This window comes from Anomalospiza imberbis, chromosome 7, assembly GCF_031753505.1.
Source record: "Anomalospiza imberbis isolate Cuckoo-Finch-1a 21T00152 chromosome 7, ASM3175350v1, whole genome shotgun sequence".
Taxonomy (NCBI): Eukaryota; Metazoa; Chordata; class Aves; order Passeriformes; family Viduidae; genus Anomalospiza; species Anomalospiza imberbis.
In genome coordinates, this window is record NC_089687.1 from 17,876,784 (window position 1) to 17,893,894 (window position 17,111).

Consider the following 17,111-nt stretch of genomic DNA (forward strand, 5'->3'; position numbering starts at 1 on the left):
ATAGTAATTTCTAGCTAAAAGGCTGCTGGATTAAATATTTTATTAAAAATGGGGGGGGGGGGGGGGCAGGGAGACAAATAAAACTAATGACAGAACTTGAAATAGATTTCTTGAAATAGATTTCCTAGCATCCTAAAAAGAGATCCATACCTTTCACTTTACCATCGTAGCCTGCTTCAGGAGGGCCATTTGTTTATGAAATTCAGTTACTATTTACAACATGACACCAGCTGCAATGCAAAAGCATGATCAAAGTACAATAAAGTCCATTGAAATCACAGTTTGTATACAGCTATTCAGTCTTCAGCTGAAGAATTTTCTCTTTTCCTCTCTCATACACATACATTTTGCCTTCCACTGCTCCTAGAATAAGTACATTTTCCAGGGCTATTTGACTTACAACTTAGCCAGACTACACTAACTGATAGCACTAATTTTCTTGGAAAGCATGTTTTCTGGGCACTGACAAGCAAAATTTTTCTGAGTGCAGGCCCAGCAGTGGGGGAAAAAAATCAAAATTTGCCACTTATTAAAATAAATGTCCTTGATGCTTTGTGCAGAAAAAAATCCTCTTCCCTTAACCCCCAAGTCCATTAACTTTAGGAGAGCAGTTCTGCAGTTGCTGGTCTCCTATGATGCCCTTTTCACTGCAACATGATAAGCTCTCAATACACAGTGAGCTGTTCTTTGTAGCTTAATGTAGGATATATGGTAACTTCTTACCTTCTGAACCCTCTGGGATTCCCAGGATTTGTATACTGTGTGTTTTCCTTATCTTTTTTTCTAAGAGTTCCACCTAGAATTTAAGAATTTATAAATTTATTATCTTTCCCAGGCTTAGTCAATAGATAAGAATTGCACTTTAACTTTCCTTCACTGTTTTTTTTTTTTTTTTTATTATTGTCAAGATAGTTCAAGTTACTTGTTGCTCTAGGCTGTCTGTTAATTTGTTCATTCTTCCAGCGCTGGCATGCTTTACATATCCATGAGCATAAATCATAGAGTGCTCCTGGTAACAGGAAGCATCTGTAGGGCCTGAATTAAGGCAGGCAGCAGAGCCATGGCTTTACAGAAAACACAGTGATACTGCCTGCATGGCCTGACAACTTTAAATACAACTTTCAAATTCTTGTCCTAATCTGTTCTAGTATTAATGCAAACATCAATTTCTGGGAGATGCTCTTTTCATTCTTACCTAACTAGGAACAGAAAATGGATACTCCTAAAGCTTTATAAAGAAATACTGCTATGGTTTTAAGTAAGAACAAACTCGAAATACAAGGCTCAATATTGAAGTGAGGTAGTCATTTCACATAATTTTTTCTTGAATGATTCCTCTTTAGAGTTCGGCTGCCTATCTTTGCAAACCTCTCAATTCCTTCATTTACCTTCTCCCTTTAAACTCTTTCCTTTCTTCTCCTGAGTATTACTGTGAAATCTTGCCAATGCATTTGAGTCATGTATACCAATGATCTGGATTGCACCATTATTTATTTTACTATTTCTTCATAAGTAAAAACATAAAAAGCATACAAGCATATGACAGACTAGTTAGTCTCTTTGTCACACTCTCCTTTCTAGTCAAGATGCAGAATACATGATTGTATTCTGCTATTTGATATAAATTTGTCTGAAAGCACTTCCCTGCAGTTTCATCACTTCTCAAGTTAGGAAATATCTATCCATAATATAACCAGTTCACTCAAGGAAAGGCACATTAAAATGCTCCTTAGATTAATCTGTACAGACTGTTTTCCATATGTTCCTTAAATATGACAGTAGGATTGAATTCAAAATGGCAACACATTTCACACTAATGAACTTTAAAAAAAGCTTATTCTAGTATATTTGGATTTGGTTGAACTGAAACTGATTTAGAAATTAGAAAAGTGTTGGCAAAAAAGTGACCTCTGGGGAGGGTACTTCAGGGGAAAATCTGCATCAGAGTGCTTGCAGCACTGACCCGAAATGAAGGACTTTGGGCAGTGAGGATGAATGAATGGATGGTTGAATAAAACCTTCCTCTGCTCCATCAACAACACTTGTTTGTATTGGGCACTGCTCCACTACTTTTCCTTTCCTCCCTCTTTCCTTGGTAAATCACACAAGCAGAGCAGCTGTAGTAATTTTTGAGCTTCTTCCTAGAGTTATTACTACAGGAGCCTTCACTGCGCTGTGGAAGCCAGGACAGGCCTGGGTGTAATTCTGATTCTTTGCTGATATCTTATTATTCCTGCAATACATCTCCCAGTTTACTTGGAAATTTGCATAACTGAAGAGGATGATTGTCTTGCATATATGAGCAGGGAATAGGATACCCTTGGGTAAATCTGGCAAAGAAATACATTAATATTTGTAAAAAAGCATTATAGTTGTGAGATACCTGATTATATGATAGAGTTGTTCTCTGCTAACAAGCAAGTAGGCACTGTGTAAAACAGCTACAAGGCAGTAAAGTGCCAGACTCCCACATAAGAAGTCAGGCTGTGCTCCCTTTACACATCAAGACTCTGTCCTGATAAACATGGCTGTGTGTAGCAGAAATACAGTGGCCCACCCTTAGCTAGTGCCAGATGACTTAAAAGAGTATCTGCCCCAGAGATAGTTCAGGACAAGAACCTTTAAGGCACAGGAATAATTAGTGTCTGCTGTCCAAAAGGTCTGGCCCATGACTATAGCTGGGCTTCCCTGGTTTCATGTGGACAAACAAGGAACTGGGTCAGAAGAGAGGGGCAGAGCCTTCTTTAGATTAACTGTTAAAGCAAGGAGGTCCAGCCTTTCCCCTGCAAGCAACTGGGACCACCTCTGACTAATCACTGACTCTGGATTGCTCACAACTCCAGAAAAGATCACACAAAGGTATTAGAAAAAGGGAAACAGGACAAGACACAAAACCCAGGTTCATGAGGCTACACAATACCTGGCAATTTTGAGGACACCAACATAGCTGTGCCCTTGTGCATAGTACTGAGTGTGGACACCTGCATCAGCTCAAAGGAACAGCAATGAGTGAGAGTGGTAACTGTGAAATTACCTCCAATACTTTCCAATAATCTGTGTATGGGCTTTTAACATAGTTGTGATGCCACAGCCCCCACCTTGTCCTTTTAGCGTCTCGTCCCTAATGAGTTCTTATTATATCTCAGTGCACAGAAGTATCCTACCCAGACATTGTATTGCTAAATTCTCTGGGCTTTCAGACAACCTGTGATGAAAGATAATTCAAGAAAGGAGAGTTATTTTAATGTTTGGAATCCCATATATTTAACAGCATTTCACTACATGTTATCACTCATCTAACACTGAGTTCTGTGTGAACTCAACAAAAGAGGAAAATAGGCAGAAGAGAAAAAAGGAAGAAGCAGGGTTTCTACTGCTCGTGCACATAGTAGCAGGGGGCTTCAGTCAGGCTGAAAAGACAATGGCCTAAAGAAGAAGATGTGGCTGACTACCAAAGACTGTTGTATACACGACACAGGCTTTGTACTCTTATTTCAGATGACAAGTAGAGTGGATGCTCAAAAAGACTAGCAGTCCAGGAGAGGCAAAAAAGAGTGCATATTAGAAGATCAAACATTTGACAGCCACTGATATTACTGGGTCACACAGCCCAGCACACACAACCTAGTTGATGACTGGTGTCTACAGACATAGCTGGTACTAGTCTCCTAAGAACACACTTGAGTAAATACAAACAAATGAAAGGGATATTTGATTCAAGTACCTAAGGTAACAAGCTTGTGCTCCCCGCAAAAGCAGAGCAGATTTGATATGTGGGGAATGAATCGTGACAGCTCTGACACTCAGATAGTGCCCCTCCAAGTGACGTCACCCGCTTGGCTGGTCCCCTCTCTCCACAGTGTATATTAGTTTTTCTCCTTGTCTTAAGCTGTCACTTTAGGTTCATTTCACTGCAGTTGCCAAGCTATTGTAATGGGGAAAAGGAAAGAGAAATTATCAGAGTGAAGCTGCATGACAGTCTAAGTCCAGTACTCAAAGTAAATTACAGAAGATTTTATTTTTAAATCACCTTATCCACTTTCCTTTTAAGAAAGCATCCAAAAAACCAAACAAACAAAAAAAAAAGAAAAAAATCCAAAACCAAAATCAACCCACCAAACCCAAAATAAACCCCAAACCCAAAGCAAAATACCCCACGAGAAAAAACAAAAACTCACTTGTAACTTCCAAGCCATTTGAAATAAGACTTAACATTATGACCCATGTGTTAATACTTATTACTACTAAAAATCCATTTAGTCTGGCAAGATCTACTTTGACTTGGAGTAGGGAAGCATGGGGGGTGGTGTTAATATAAAAAGGACAAGTACTGTCCATGGGAGTGTGGAGACCTCTGCCAGCTGCAGTCCCATTTGCTTGCCTTCTTGCATTTTCTAAAGGCCCAGAGGTGTCTCTCTGTCTAGCCTAGGTCGAGATTGATCCGTGGAGGCTGCTGTGCCCACTAACACAAAACCTGGGCTGGCTTTAGCAGTAATAGAGCAGCATCATCTGTAACAGTACAAATCACCCCAGCTAGTTCTGCAATGCAAGACGTTCCTCAGCTTTCCAAAGCAGACAAAGTACAACAATGCTGTGGCCATGAGACAGACTCTCCCCAGAGCGTGATCCAGGGGCAGGGTTTGAATGAGCCACACATAAGAATTTCTTACAGGTACAGGTATAGGTGCTTTATGGGTTTCAACCAAACACTGTAAAGAAGCATACACAGGGCAGGGAGGGTAGTCAATGAGAAGACACCAAAAATGCTGACCTTCAGCAGTTTATACAAAAGGGAGAGCAGACTGGCATCAACAAGAGATATAAATACAAAGGCTTACACAAACCTTGGGCAATAGCATCAGTGCCCAATCAAGCTAGACAGAGCATTTTATCACTCCTAATTTGTACATACACTACTAACTACTCCCACTACCTTTTTTTATCACCTTTGAGACTTGATACAATTCTCTAATATTTTTTTCAGCGAATTTCACCTCCTGATGGGATATTTCCTGAAATTTCAGCAGTAAGCAGCTATTCAACTGATAGTCCTGAACTAAGTCTGTTCTCAGCATCCTACTCTGCATGTATTCATCTGCATATCCACACTGTTAGAGTGCACATTTCCAAGGAATAGGTGCAGCTCTCCTGCTGAACCTGAGGGCTCATGTAATCAAAGAGATAATAAGTATGTCCAGATTACCACTGTTTTATGTGTGACATATAAAAATACACCTGAAAGAGTATATAAAGCAAAAAACCACATGCCTGTTGCATCTACAACTAGCAAGTTAGCCACTTTTGAAGGAAACAGTTGGCAAACTGGAAAAACATACTTGTATCCTCCTATGAATATTAAAAGTGGGTTTTTCCTGTTCAGGTTTTTCTTATTGCTTAACCTGAATGGACTGAGTTCAATCAAAGGAAACTGCAAAAGATTTGTAAAGAACAGGGAAGGAAAGATTAAAGAATGGCCCAGATAAGGAACATCCCTCAAAACACTGGCATGGGATTTGTAGCTAGAAAGAGGGACTCCATTTTAAGCCTGAGAAGAGGAAGATCAGAAAACACTGATCTGTTAAAAGATCCTGTCCTACAGACAGGAAAGCATTTTTGGGTGAAATAGAAAAGACAGTCCAGAGTAAGAAAAAACGGTCAGTCTGGAAAATTAATAAGTAGTCAGAACAGACTGTAAAGAAAATCAAGTTGTTCCTCCTGGCTGAGATGTGAACAACAAGGTGGTGCTGACTGAGCTGTGGATAGACAGGGAAACTTTGGAATGTGAATGTGGGTGTAGACCCCCTGCTTTTTACTTTGGTATGCTGAAAAGTTGCTTGGGGGTCCTTTTAATGAGAGCTACTGTTCCAGGCTTCAAAAGATAAAGGAAGGCCCATGCCTGGACCTGTAAAAGTAGTTACTGGTTGGTACTCATGGGATTACAACATAGGGCCTGACCTGAGAGCTGGTGGATTAAGGGATTCCACTCCCAGAGAAGTAATGACCTGGAATGGACCAAAGGGGAGAGAGGAGAGAGACATACCAATTTTGGTTGGTCTCAAGACACACAGCAGCACTGGCTCAAGAATACAGAAAGGCATAGATTGAAACATTCAAAACCCTGTTTCTGGGAAAAAAAAAAGTTCTCAATTTTTTGTAAGGAAAAAAAGAGGAATAATTATTTTCAAGATATTCTGAGCAGTGAGGATGGATGGATGTACTGTCTGTATCTCATTCACTGATACTGACTTTAATTGGTGTAGAAGTCTCTACATAGTCACAAATAACTATTATATTGGAGACGACAAAATAACATGATAAGGAAATATTGGAAGTATAATTACAAGAATAAATCTAAAAATCTCTTTTCCTATAATGCAGCTAGTAGATTACTCAATTAGAAGTCGTGTCAGATTGCTTACCATTGATTGCAAATGGCTTGCCAATTTTGCTGACATGAAATGCTAAAGCAAGTGCCATTCACCAGTGGCGCAACAGGCAAACTGGCCTCATGACAGTCATGTGAACATGCTCTTGTACTTACACAGAGCCAAAATCTGGTCAAATCTGAGGAAGCAAAGCTCAGACTCTCAGATTTATTTTTTTTTTAATTTAATCATTGTGCCTCCTTTTATTGATGGTATATGCACAGGTGCTTGTGGCCAAAGCCTCATTTCAGCAAATGCAAGCCCAAGTAAAAAGATCTCAAAGTGAATATAAATTGAAGAAATCTGCTAATAGTTGACTCAATTATGAAAAGATGTCTATTGAGTCACCACCTGTATGCACAGGGATCTGGACACAGACAGATACCTTCTCACTTATTAAGAAAAATACCAAGGAAAACTCAGTAAATTAATTAAGAAACCCATCATGCTGTACTAACAGATTTACAGACAATTTATGTCAGAGAGTAGTTTACAACTGAACCAAGGGTTTTATGGCAAATCAATACAAAATAGTTTTATAAGCTGGTTGAAAAATCCTTCCCATTTACAAATAAAAGTTAAACAAGTAATTTCAAAAATACATGATAATCAGGAAGTGGTTTAGTCACACCTCAATAACCTGATTAACCCTGCACTCACAACACAATGAATACCTTTACCATTTGTGACAAGCCCTTGAATGAGCTTGAGTTCTGACACAGACTTGCATGGGCTCAGTATTGAAGGCAGCATCCAAGAAAGCACCAGGAGCATGTCAAGAGCCCTGCAAGGTGCAGGTTCCCCAGCCCAGGAGATGAGACATGCAGTATTCAGCCATCCTGGCTAAAAGAGAGGAAAAAACAAGCTTCTCCCCAAAGAGGAGCATCCTCCTGTGTATTCCATAGCCTTGTGACATGCAGCTTTTCCTCAAGACTTGGATTCAGGCCAGAAAGTTTTCAGCTGCAAGGTTACAGAGCTTGAGCATGAAAAGTCTCCTTTTTGTCAGACTCTGAGGACTGCCTGGCTGTTCTCTCCCTGCCTTTCTCAGTCTCCCCTGTTGATCAAGCCCTGCTGGCTGGGTTTTCCTCCCCTCATTACAGAAGTTTTCCTAGAAAGTGCCAGCTGCCGTGCAGGGAGGCACATCCTCTCTCCCTCCAGGAAATCCCCTGACCCCTGTGGTAGCCAGGACAAGACAGAGGAGGTGGCTTCCCCACTGCCTGCAGCACAGCCGTCGTCTTCCAGAAGGGTCAAAATGTAATGATATACTGCAGACAAAAAGAATGTCAACCACTTCATATTTCCAAAAAAAATGTCATCTCCAAGGTTTACAAGATTAATGGTTATTGCCCTGAAGGCAACAAAGGAGAAATTTAAGACCAAATCAGAATCAGAAGCGATTATATTGAAATTGAGATATTGAGAATTGAAATATGAGCTATTCCTGACCAGAAGAGTAACCTGCTTTCCTGGCATAGGAACAAGAAGGATTTCAGAAAAACTTAATTTAAGAAAAGAATATTCTTGCATTGTTTTAAAAGCATGTCTTTGCTTAACTCATGTCTACTGTATACAATAGTACCTACCTTCTTTATATTATTTGCACTCTTATCTACATGGTTACATATTCATTCTTTACTCTGTAGCTTATTCTGTATATATAAGATTTTCAATTACAAGCAGGCATTGTACCACTTCAAAGGCAAATATCCTCATTTTCTTATATTAGCATATTTATCCAGATTTATTTGGGAAAGTAACCTGAACCAATATACTTGGGATTTTAAAGGATAAATAGGGTGATGGTTAGAATACTTTTTCTGAAACTTAACTGGTTGAAGTATTTATTGCTATATATACTTAGGAAAGGTAAATCTCCTGGGAAGGAGAGCATTTGTTATACTGAGAATATCCATATTTGGGAATTGTACAAAACCCTATGGAAGGGAGAATGCAAATTAGAGCCCACCTGTATGTCTGGCTCTCACACAGGCAATATTGAGCAGAGGTTTTTCATTATTTGCTTTACATATCTACAGCCAAACACACCAATCCACTTGCAGATGCAGGCACAAATCCGCTGAAGTAAATTATTGTGGATCTCCTTACAACACCAGTGAATTTGGCCCTTACATATACAGTTTTATTTCTCCTCTAAGCTAAAAATACCTTTATATTTCAAGACTACCCTTTATTTGAGTTTACATCCCTTAGGACCAACACACAGAACAGCAGTGAACAGGCTGGAGGGGCTTTAGTGAACAGAGAACTCACAAAATGCGATCACAATGTACTTTACAGCATGAGGAAATCCCAAGGGATCCCCCACATACAATTCCTAAATACTGAGAATGTTTAAGCTGTCTGTTTAATCTATGGAAATGTGAGTTTTGAGCACTGATAAATTTGGACTGTCAAGAATAAACTCACTTTAAAATGCCAGTGATTTTTCTCAGAGAAAAAAATATGAAAATATCCTTTTCTAAATTTCATACACAGTAATTACTATGTACCTTGCTCCCTGCACACTCAAATTGCTTGAAATAAGTTGTCAAAGCAAATTGCCTATTCTTTCAATATTGGTATATTATTCTTCTTTTGTGGGTTCTTAGCTTGATAATTTAAGATATGATAATTTTCATTTACTTAGGGTCTTTCAGAATTTTGGAACAAACTACTAAGCCATTTCTTCTAGAAACCTATTAGGTAATTATTATCATAAGGAGAATTAGTCTGGTTGAATTTAAGAGTAAAAAATTGATGATTATGAGATGGAGGTCATGAGAAAAGAAACTCTGAAGTAAGGTTACTGGGATGCGAAAAATCTCTAAGTCATAGTAGACATGGCCCATATGCAAAACTGATTGTATTTTTTCTCCTCTGTAAATCAGTAGTATTTTATGTGAAATCACTGTCATTACATTAGCAGAAAGAAATCAGAATTATGCTAACAGGATAGTGCTACTGATAGGACAAGGTCCCCTTCTATTGGCCTATCACAAGCTTCTTATTCTTCTTGGCTCAGGTTTGTGGATTTGCAGGGTTCTTAGCAGCCACTTTCAGAACACTAGCCCCTGCACAAAGAACCTCCATGTGGTAACCACGGTCCTCTGATCCATACCTCATCCACCACCAAACCGGCACATCTGACTAGACTAATTTTTCTTATGATAACAAAAAAAGAGAAAGAGATATTGGGAAGAAAAAGACAGCTCAGTGTAAGGAAAAACTACCTTAGCAATACAAATAATAAAAAAGACCCTTCCCATCCATGAAGGAAATATAGTTATTTTTAAAAACAGAAAGCTCTTGACAGTGCAGCTGCTCCCCATATACATATTGTGTCTAGGTTAATGAGTCCTTTCTTTGGGAAACAGCTCCGTTTCAGGTCTATTGCAAGAAAATCAATTTGTTGCTTGTGCAATGTGTGAGAGAGATCACTTATGTACTGGGCAAGACCTTTGAAACAGACAGAATGTCTTCAGTAGAGATTATTTGATACTTTCAGAGTATCCTGGCAAAGATTTGACTCTGAGATTAGCTCAGCTGGTCAGAGCCTAGTGCTAAGAACACCAAGGTTGTGCGTTCATACTCTGCATGGGCCATTTGCTTACAGGTTAGACTTGATGATCCTTTGGCTCCTTTCCAGCTTGGGATATTCTGTAATTTGGCTCAATGCCCCACTCACAACTATAGTCCAAACAGCTCTTCAGCTTGCTCTAGCACACCATGGCAGCCCAGGGAGTCTCCAAGACACAGCCACCCTGCAGTGTATATATACATACATACATACATACATACATACACACACACACACATCCTGGGTCCCACACATGGATGGATAAGAATACTTCTTACAACTGCCTTAGCACTGCAGCTGCACACCAACAGGTAGGAAATGCACATATTGTGATGCCAGGGATTGATTTATCGGCAGGCCTTTATTTTGCGAGAAGCTTTAGCTAAACTTTTTACTAAAATGTAGTAGTACTTGGATGAATTTGGTAGTAAAGATTACTAGATTAACTGCAGAAGTTCAGAAACTACAAAAATGTTTTCTGAAATAAAAAAAAAAATGCAGGGAGAGGTGGTGTGGTAACAGGAGAGGCGGCTAGAAATACTGAGGGTTTAAAAACATAATACTTCACTGAAGAAGGAGAAACTAAGTACCTGCCTCACTACTCATGTTTTTGTAGAAAAAAAAGAAGAAAATTTTTATTTTGGCAAAACTGTTTCAGCCTTATGACTAAAACATCGGTCTCTAAATGTAGGCACAGGAAAGCATACACATAGTATATACAGCCACATATTGTGGACTTGATTAGGTTTCTCATAATGACAGTGATCAGAGGCCTGATCTTTGATTGTAAAAGGAGGATAGCATCTGCTTAAATCACCTGTTAGATATTAGATCAAAGAGAAGTAAGCCCTTCACTTAGGCTCGTTCTCTGGTATTAAGGTGAAAAAGGTATACAATTATTTTTCTTGGTGAAACCAAAGCAATCACAAAGCAAAAATTACTACCAAGCTGGGAAAAAAAGTAGAAATACGTTTTTAGTACACGCCCTTGTTATTTATTTTTTTATCATAACAGCACTTGTAAATCTGAAAGAGAATCTAGACACTGCTTTCTGAGGGAGTGTGGGAGAAAATGGGTGCAGGTCTCTTGCTGTTTTATCCTCTGAGCGAGGCTATTGTGAAGATCTTCTTAACACAGAAACCAGATCAGGTGTAACTGATGGTTAAAATAGTAATTCCACAGAACTTTGCTGAAATTAAGCATAAACAGTGGAATTGTGGAAGTGAATGGAAAGCAAGAGGAAAACCAACCTTTGCTGCGACCTTGCAGCTAAATGTACCTCGCTGAAGCACTGGCTCGAGAAGCTGCTCTATCAATGGTTTCATTCAGCACAGCGAGGAACAGCACCAGAGGCAGTGCCTTCGCTCCCCTCGGCACCCCAGCTCTGCCGGCAGCCGCACTGCCCCGCGCCGCGGGGACCCCGCCGGTGCCGGGGCTGTCCCCCCGCCGGTGCCGGGGCTGTCCCCCTGTCGGTGCCGGGGCTGTCCCCCCGGGGCTCAGAGCCCCCGCCGGTGCCGGGGCTGTCCCCCCGCCGGTGCCGGGGCTGTCCCCCTGTGGGTGCCGGGGTTGTCCCCCCGGGGCTCAGAGCCCCCGCCGGTGCCGGGGCTGTCCCCCTGTCGGTGCCGGGGCTGTCCCCCTGTCGGTGCCGGGGCTGTCCCCCCGGTGCCCGGGCCCGGTGCCGAGGGGCGCTCGGGCCGCGGCTCCCCGGGGCGAGGCGCGGGCCTGGCCTCCCCTGCGAACAGCGTGACAAACACAATTAAATGCCCTGTCAGGTCCCTCTGCCTTGCCGGGAATAACCACAGTGATTACAAAGAAACATTTCAGCATTCCCCTTTATTCCCTCGTTTGATCTTAGTAGGAATGACTCTGATAAAACTGACGTACAGTACCATTTTTGATAAAATACACACTGCCTGTGGAATAATGCTGTCCTGGCTGAGGCTCACTCATGAAAGCCCTTATCCTTTTGTATTTTCTAGCTTTTCAAAACTTTTTTTTTTTTTCAATTCAATTGTGTTATTAGCTTACCCAGATACCTCTATACTTGAAATAGAAAAAAAAAAAATTACTTTGTTAAGATGTTAGGCAGCACTGAATGTAGTTATCATTATTTGTGGCCTTTATATCTACATTACAATTTTGTCACAAGCTCAATGTAATATCTAGAAATCCCCTTAAAATAAAAACTAGTGAGTGTGTTATGAAATTACAGCCAGGACAGATGGCCAGATCCTGTCATTGGAAATAAAAGTAATGTTATAAGTGTATAACTCCATTGGGGAAATTGAGTACCATAATAAAGTAGACTTCCACTTTCTGCAATGAAATTCAATGACTGTTGAGGAGTTTAGGGTTTAGAAAATTGAAAAATGAAACCTTTGGTTTTCCGCTGCTGTTTGATGATGTGTAGCAAGTCCCTTTATGGACTGAGGCTAACATCCAAATAGTAACAAGCTTGCAGTGAATAGAGCCCACAGAGGATCAGCTACTAAATCTTGCAATAAAAGCTGTGTGATTTACAGTAAATTCCAGAGGGCTGACAGCACCACAGCTGAGGGCATAAACACTTCTTTCATGGCTGAAGCTTCAGTCAGCTCTGTCTGCTGTGAAGTACAATTGAGCAGTGAGGCATGCTGCTTACCAGCAATGACTTTGATAAATAACTAGGAAGTCCCACTGTTGGCTTAAAACTAGAAGTTGTTCAGTTGCAATTCTGCATTTGTCCTGCTTTAATGGGTATGGAAGTGGCTTTAGCTGTAATCTGTCAGTGATTGATTAGGCCTTCCTGGATCCCTTCCCCACACCGCTCCCAGCTCCCTGCTCTCCACAGTTAAAATAAAATTGGTACATATCTGACTGCCCTCTTATGAGGAAAATAAACACTCTTAATTCTGCTCAAGTAAGTGTAAGTTAAATGCCTGCAACTAATAAATTATGGACAGACAACCCATGTTTACAACAAGGTACCTAAAGGTGCAGGTGCTCGTGCAACTTCTGCTCGCCACTCAGTTATGCTGGGGTGTAAAAGCCTAATCGGTGTAATTAATGTTTTCTATGCATAGGTACAAGAGCCAGGGCTGGAGCAGAGCCTTGGATTCCTACAGAGCTCCAAGGCCGAATGCAGGATCATTCATTAACATGCTGTGTAAATTGGACATAATGTTAAACATGTGCGCAAATGCCACAAAGCTACTCAGAAAAGGAGTGCAGAAATAGTACAAGAAGTTTCAATAAGGTTTGATATACTTGGTCAGGTATGTTCAGATGCGTCTGGATAAAATGCAATATATAAATTATCTGCTCTGATTTGGCAAGATGCAGGAGTATTTTCCTTGTATTTTCAGTTGGAAAGGGAAAAGTAAACACAAGCCAGAGTATTACTTCATCTAGAAAAAGCTATCTTTAACAAAAAATCCAGGATGAGAAAGTCTCTTTACCTGATATCAATATTTTGTACCCAAAAATTCAAACAGTACCATCTGGCTTATGTAAAAACTTCAGTAGAGAGGGGACATGATGCTCCATGCATACATATAAAACACTGTTGTGAGATTGTGTAAACACAGACTTGCCAAGCAGCAGAGTAGTTCTTGTAATCTCTGTGCTGTTTTCCTGTAATCTTGTAACTGAGTTCCTGCAAGTAAACTAGGGAATATAATTTGACATAGAGCTGGTCTATAATACTTAAGAAATCTGAAGGTAAATACTGGGTGTACATAGCCCTAAGATACAGCAAACTTGAGTCTGTGTTCCTGATTCTGCCTCAACTGCCTCTATAATTACTGGAAACAAGGAAAAAGGATTGTAGGGATTCATCCTACTTCTGAAGCAGAATATTTTGCTTTTAATAGAAAGAATGTATTGAATCCCCATTCTTACATTACTTCAGGCTTTTCTGCCATCAGAATTATAGATAATTTATTTATTTGGGACTTTTACAAATCTATATGTATATGGCATGCTATTTTCCAATGGTCTGGTATGGGGAGGACCCTCTGTTTTTGAAAAAGATGCATCAGTACTCATGCAAAGTGAACAAGGGCATTTTTCTAGTTTACAGTTTGTTCAATAAAGAAGAGAGCAGTGACTGGGGAGAGAGTGGGTTCATTCTATAATTTTGGGGTGATATTTAGCTGAATTCACTCTTAGAGCATACTGAGTATATTTCTTAAGCTTTTATTGTCAGAACCACAAAACTATCGAATAAAATAATTCCACAGAAAGAAAATATCTTCTAGCAGCATGGTATGACTTGATTTTAACAAGGTCATTTTCAATGCCTTTTTAGAAAGCGATTAAGTATGATTTTTCATTTCTGAAGCCGTCTACTTCTCATTGCCTGACCTACATGCATTGAATTGTTTCAAAAGCATTATAAGGGCAATTATTGTTGCCTTGAACTTTTCTTGCCATGTCAGAGTAGCTAGAAATAAGACATGGGAGAAGGTAGTGTTTGATTAGCTTGAACATTTGTGAAAAAGGATTTTTACTCCCCCAAGGATTTAGGAAGAAGCCTACCCGTAAGTATAAAATCAAGGAGAGATTTGCATACCTGAGAAACAGCAGTTCAAACAGGAGAATGTGAGGTCAATCACGAGTAACTAGTTAAGAAATTCAATTGATGGCTATTTTCCCCATGCTTTTTTATACTTGTGATTTAATACCAGTTGATCTGAACTACCATTAGTAGCTGCTGAGAGAATCAAAAGCTTAGGTCAAATTCACATATTAGACTGTGAAGCACAGTTATACTCCTGTAAGGTAAGTATTCTACGTTTCTTTAAAAGGGAGAGAGGTCTTCTTTCCCATTTAGAATGTCAGTCCCATAATAATTGCTTATTATATCTATCAAAGTTCTAGGAACTCTTATAGCATGTTTTTTAGCTATATTGCAAGAGCTTTAAAAGCTAATAAACTTACAGCAAAGGTGTGAGGATTTTGAGTTTTAATAAATTCTTGTAAAATCATTTTATGATTCTGTCCAGAGGAAGAGGCAATGCAGAGAGGATATGGATCTCTGAAGCTCTGCCCACTGATTCAGCAAGAACTCACTGGTTTGCAGAATCCAATTTTTCCATGGTTGCAGATTCTAGGCTGGACACAGAAAGCTTATTTACATGAAACTGCTCACTCCTTACTTTATGTGCACTGTCACCTCTGTGTCTCTCATCCCAGTTCCGCAAAGCCAATTCTACAAACTCGCTCTGCCAATAATCATGCATATTCAGTTGTTACTGATTAATGCTAAGCCCTGAATTTTATTTTAAACAAGTGCTATTCACAATTTTTTCATGTCTCTTCTAAGAATGAAAGCTATATATGTGAAGCACTTCTTACTGTTTAGTAACTGAATTATATGTTAAATCACATCATTCAGAGGAGTAAAGTATAATAGTGTAGCAAACATCATTTAATAGTGACACGTTTCATTTGGACAACCACTTAATTGAGATATCTTACAGGGAAACTGTTTAGTCTACCAACTGTAAATGGCAATGACTACTGCTTAATCAGAACCATTTTAGCATAAATTTCACTTAATAGGGAAACATTTGCCTGGTGACAAATACTTGAATAGTGTTTAACCAAGTGTTAAATAGTTATACAATTCTAGACTCTCCTTTATAATTTTAATAGTGAAGTGCCAGAAAAAGATTAGAGGAAAAAATACAAGCTGAAATGCTGTAAATATCCTGGCTTTTTCTTTGGTTTCATTTTTTTGTTCTTGATGAGCACAGTATTTTGTCCTTGTAAAGCTTTATCAACTAATTTTAAGACATCATCCCCTGAGACAAATAACCACAAGATAGAATATCCATGTATAATCTCAGTAACAGATTTCTGCTGTCTCCCTTAATATTAAGTTTAAAAATTATTATTATTTATAATAAAGTTATAAAATGATAACATGTATATAACCTGCCGAAATGCATCTTGAGTCTCCAGTGCAATCACCCCTCACAAAAGCAGGCAAAATTCAGTCCTAACACCAACAGCCAGAGATCCCTTGGTTTTCCCAGGAATTGAACTGACATATGGAAAGATCACCCACCCAGAACAGCTCACCTGCATATATTCAATGAGCTTACCTAAAATAGCTATGTCTGTACCAAAAAAAAAAAAAAAGAAAAAAACCCAGCAAAATGTAAACAACCATTTCAAGATGCCATCAGAAGGACCCTACGTATTTAGTCAGGAATATATAACGGGTAGAGGTGTTTCATACTAACATACCCTTAGCGAAGAAACCTTACTCCCACCAGCCAGTCTGTCATCTCTTAGTATATAAAGATGGCAAGAAGTGTCTTCTGCTGTCATTTACTGTTTCAGGAGATATGTCATCAGGCAGTCCCTCAGGAGTATTGCTGCTATTAATAATTATAGCTTAAGGATCTAATCCTATAAAGAACTAAGCACCTCAGTGAGAAGTCAAGAGGCACAAAGAACTATTGAAAAGCTGAGCACCACCACGGATCAGGCCCTTCCGTACTTGTAGTAAGCACTTGAATCACTCTCATGGTACAATAAGCACACAGTGCAAGGTAGTAGATCATAGAACATGTAAAAGGTTTTCTTGAATAAATGGCTGCACTAATAACATCCCATTTAATTAGTAAAAAAACCATATTGAAACATGTCACAGAAAACATGGCAGGATAATCTCCACAATATACAACAGCTGATGAGTTAACAGGGTATTATGAATATGGGTGACTATAATCCACATATAGAGGTATCCATTCCAATAGGCTGTATGACAAGTAGCCTATTGTTTCATTAATTTCTACTTTTAAAAGTTAATTTCTTCACTTTTTACTATTAGTCATGTATTATGAAAATTAACATAAAGGTGATGATAATGCATGATCTTTATATGCCATCTTATTAAAATGAAGCTATTTTTAATACATTTAAGAGGCCTATCAGAAAACACAATTTATATCCTCAAAGTATATTTTGTCAGTTTCAAGTATAATTTTTGCATTCATATTCTTTTATGAATTTTAATGGAGACACTTAAATTGTAATTATTCCTCTCAGCTCAAATGCAGGTAACAAATGGAATTCAATCAGTGTTTGCGCATAATGACCATCATTAAGAGAGAAAT

The 17,111-nt window shown here is 39.2% G+C and overlaps 1 long non-coding RNA gene across 2 annotated transcripts; it reads right to left on the reverse strand.

The window, feature by feature from the left end:
- Positions 1-1,312: 1,312 nt before the first annotated feature.
- LOC137477078 (uncharacterized) lies at positions 1,313-15,772 on the reverse strand. Of its 2 annotated transcripts, XR_011000790.1 has the most exons (5): positions 14,923-15,772; positions 14,555-14,695; positions 9,656-9,812; positions 3,725-3,925; positions 1,313-3,205 (listed from the first exon to the last, which is right to left on the reverse strand). It is a non-coding gene; the product is annotated as an uncharacterized lncRNA (long non-coding RNA). The 2 variants fall into 2 exon arrangements; XR_011000791.1 differs by lacking the exons at positions 14,555-14,695; positions 14,923-15,772 and adding an exon at positions 11,253-11,354.
- Between the last annotated feature and the right edge of the window lie 1,339 nt (positions 15,773-17,111).